At 47.8% G+C, this 4,034-nt stretch overlaps 1 non-coding gene across 1 annotated transcript; it reads left to right on the forward strand.

Moving 5' to 3' along the window:
- Positions 1 to 3,756: 3,756 nt before the first annotated feature.
- On the forward strand, positions 3,757 to 3,818 carry LOC130016759 (U7 small nuclear RNA). Its single transcript, XR_008791267.1, has one exon. It is a non-coding gene; the product is annotated as a U7 small nuclear RNA (small nuclear RNA).
- The last annotated feature ends 216 nt before the right edge of the window (positions 3,819 to 4,034 follow it).

The raw sequence follows: 4,034 nt of genomic DNA on the forward strand, positions 1-4,034 counted from the left end.
CTTCACCCTCCCCACCCCTTCCCTGGGGAGACTCGAGGAGCCTAAAACCCCAGGTAACTTCTTAATCATGACCTTTAGAGACCCTGAGGAGAGGGTTTGGATAAGCTGAAATCTGACCCACTGGACACTGGGATAAAGAAGGCATGTTGTCATCCCAGCAGTAGTGCTACTTAGCAATAGAGAGTGGAAACGGGAAGTGAGTGTATAGAAGGGAGGCTGAGTTAGGAAGGACTCCCCGTCCATGTCCTTTGAAAGGTGTGTTTTCCAGACAATTTAGGAATAAAACCAAGGCTTTGGTTTCTAGTGGGTCTAGAGAAAGATCTTCTCCTCGCCATGGCCCTTGGTTCTTGCAGCTACCCCGGGCATGGCAGGAGGCTTTGCCATCCCCTGGCTTCCACCCACTAGATGTTCAGAGGTGCCTTCCACATTTGTGACACCAATATTGTCTCTAGACATCACCATTTGTTCCCGATGCGAGGGAACTGAGACCAACAGGGATGATAATGCCTGCACTGCGCAGTCCTTGGAAGCTTTAAAAGAGACTCCCCTAGGCAGGGAATAGGAAGTGGGGGCTTTCCTGACTTGATCTTGGGGTCCCGGGACCCAGGAGACAGCTGGAACAGGGGGTTAGGTTGTTGCCATCACCATGGCTGTTATGGAAGTCACGGACATGATCACCGGTGATGAGCGGTACTAGCCAGAGGCCCCCCTTTGCAAAACAGACCCTTAAACTTCTCGCCAATTGAATGCTGAATGTTGTAGCTTTATTTGAAAGTGATTAAACAAACACCTAGGGCCTCCTGCTAATTCATTTTAAATAGAGCCTCCCTGGCCAAAAGTCATAAAAAGCAAATCTCCGAACTCTTTATTAAGCTCGGGGAGAGTGATTGGACCTGTTTAAACCAGCCTAAAGGGATGGAGAGCTCCCCGAGGAGGAGAACACAGCGCAAACACTTACTAAGGAGTCATAAAAGAGTTCAATTAACGTCTCTCTATCGATCCCTTCCTTTCCTTCTCTTTTCGGGCTTCCCTGCTTTGTTCTCATTTCCACCCTCACCCCTTCCCTTAGCTGGGAGTCCTGGGCCTCCCTGAACCCATGAAGGACCTCAGTACAAACCGGAAGACTGGGGACCGGTAAGGCCAGAGGACACAGAGTCTGCAGTGCAGCCTCCAGAGTTGGGGTGCATGGCCGGGTGTACGCCCCCATCCCTTTAGCCTCTGACCCTGCCACGGGCATGCCCTTCTAAACCCCTCAGTTGCTGTCTTCTCTCATGCACAACTGCCCCCACCAAGTCAGGTGCCTGGTTCAGAGAGGATCATGAGACTTCCAGTCTGAGGCCCTTGTATCTCTAAATTTAATTTAGCCCTTCTAGAACAACCTTCCGAAGTTATTCTGATCCTGGATAAAGCAGAGGAAGCTGAAGTCCAGAGGGAAAAGTGGCTGCCAAGATTTCCCCGGCAGCTTGGTCCTGGCTTATCTGCTTGCAATCACATGAACTCTCCTTTTGGCACAGTACCCCAGGCTATCCTGGAATGTTCTAGGTGTTTCTAAAACTAACTTGGCACAAAGCAAGGATGGCAAGTGGAATCCTGTGGTTTCCATTTGTGAATGAATGAATGGTTAAGTGTGACTAATTTCCATTTATTCAGGGATATACATTGGTCCTTAATAAAATGACTTATTTCACCTTTTTTTTTCTTTTTAAATACAGGAGAGGTCGACATTGAAGTTTATTTCCGGTAGCAAAACACTTCGATTCTATAAACTGTGTGCTCAGTCACAGGCCAGGGGAGAAACGTTTCTGTTTAGATATCGACAAAGGGGGTGATTTTTAAAAACAAGCTTCTATTTCAGCCTCATCTAATTAGACCTGGAAAGGTGTGTAAAATCATTAGCGTAGTTTTGCAAAATCTAAGTATGTGATCAGGCTCTGGTTTGAGATACCCTTGGCAGCCAAAGACAATTCTGTGATATTTGTATTGTTAAATGTGATCTCCAGCAGCAGCTGTAAAACGAGGCAAAAAATAGCTTCCCTCTCTTGCCGGGAGGCAGCCGGTACCACTTTGCATGGTAGGAAAATCACAAAAGTTGCAGGTACATCAGAAAGCAGCAGTGGTGTCAGATGGAAGGGATTCATACCTGAATGCGCAATTAGCATCCGACTTCTCTGAGGGGCGAAGACATATGCGCATCCACTTTCTTCCAAAGCAGCAGATTTCCCCCCTCATCTCTAAAGATAACTCCTCATCAGGGATTCTGGACCTTGTAGAGGACACCAAATCCTCTGGGATTTCCATGAGACGTCTGAACCGCACCCAGAAGAATCTGCAAGGCATATGCATCAAACTCAATGGGATCTCTGATGCCCTTCCTCCAGGGGCTCTGGCTGGTGCTCAGGTGTTCTTCCTGGCTCTGCACTTTGGGATCACTCCTGGTGGGCTCAGGGGGCCATACATGTGCCAGGGATTGAACCCCCTAGACTGCAAGCAAAGCAAGCCCCTTACCCCAGGGTTGCTTTGTAAGCAGGAAGCTGCACCTGGTGGGGGCACAGCCCCAGCCTCCCCTGGGATTCCTTTCCCAAAGTTGTGTGTATACCAAGGGACAGGGTTTATGGGACGTGACTTAAGCTTTAACCAGCCTTAGGGTACAAGGATGGTGGTCTCCCCTCTTAGCTCTGGCTGAGTCCTGAATCTTCTTCAGGGGGGAACTGGAAATGACCCAGAGACAGAGAGGAGAGGAATTATGTGTGTCGTGAATCTGTGTGTGTGGGAGGCTTCACACACATACTCCCCCACAAAAACCTACACACATGCTCCACACATACACACGTACTACCCAGTACATATGTACTACTATACACACACATATGTACACATGTATAATCACCCTCATCCCTTACATAGTTACACAGGTACACTCCCTCTGCACACTCACACATACCTACTCCCCCACATGCACATCCCTACACACACATGTGTTCATATGTGTGGATGTACTTAGATGAGTGTGTGTGTGTGTGTGTGTGTGTAGCATCACCTATACACACACACTCATCTAAGTACATCCACACATATGAACACTTTTGCAATCATGCACATAATTCCTTACACACACACACACACACACATTCCTAAATTCCCGTGCACATGCAGACTCAGAGATGAGAGAGAAAGCAAGGAGAGCACATAGGCAGAGATGCTGAATATCCCAGGAATTTGCCGGTCCCCCTGCGGCACTGGCAAGAGCTTATTCTTGCACAGAAGCAGACACCTCGAGGGTCCCACCTCCCACACTTCCAATTTGGTCTAGATACAGACTTCTTTATAACTTCATCCTGTGAGTTGAACTTGGACCTGTCCCCCACCCTAGACCTAACCGTGCTCTAATCGGCTGGCAGCCCAACCTCATCCTAGAAGTCAGCACGCTTTGGATAAGACCAGTGTGTGATCCCGAACCCTGTGCTGACATCTTGGGCTGTGCTGTCCTAATTAGCTTAATTGTTTCTTCTTCTTCTGCATGCCAAGTTTCCAGAGGGCAAGGGCCATCATTCACTCAGTGTCCTTCGCTTTGCAGTGTCCTTCGTAATATATGCGTACGTGCAATGAAGGGGGAGAGGGCCGGGGAGAAAACTGGAGAGCAATGAATATTGGATGAAGAGCTGGAATAAAGTGGGAAGAGACAGTAAGAGCTGAATATCTTTCCGCCAAAAGGCCTGATTATACTAACAAAGGGAGGGGTAATAAAAATGTAAGCCACAGTGTTACAGCCCTTTTAGAATTTGTCTAGCAGGTTTTCAGGTTGCTACTGGAAAGCTCCCCTGATCCCCCCACCCCCCAATGTATTAAAAATTGTAAGCTAGGAGCTTGCTCCTGGCCCTAACAACACTAAAGATCCCCAAGTAGCAGGTCAGGGAGTGATGAAGTTCGGATCTAGAACCAGAGTTCAAACCTTAACAACAAGGATGAGTCATACAATTGTCAGAAAATTATTAAACATCTATCAATCTCCATATTTTTTGAGGGGCTGTTTTTGG

Source organism: Sorex fumeus, unplaced genomic scaffold, assembly GCF_029834395.1.
Source record: "Sorex fumeus unplaced genomic scaffold, SorFum_2.1 ptg000166l, whole genome shotgun sequence".
Classification (NCBI taxonomy): domain Eukaryota; kingdom Metazoa; phylum Chordata; class Mammalia; order Eulipotyphla; family Soricidae; genus Sorex; species Sorex fumeus.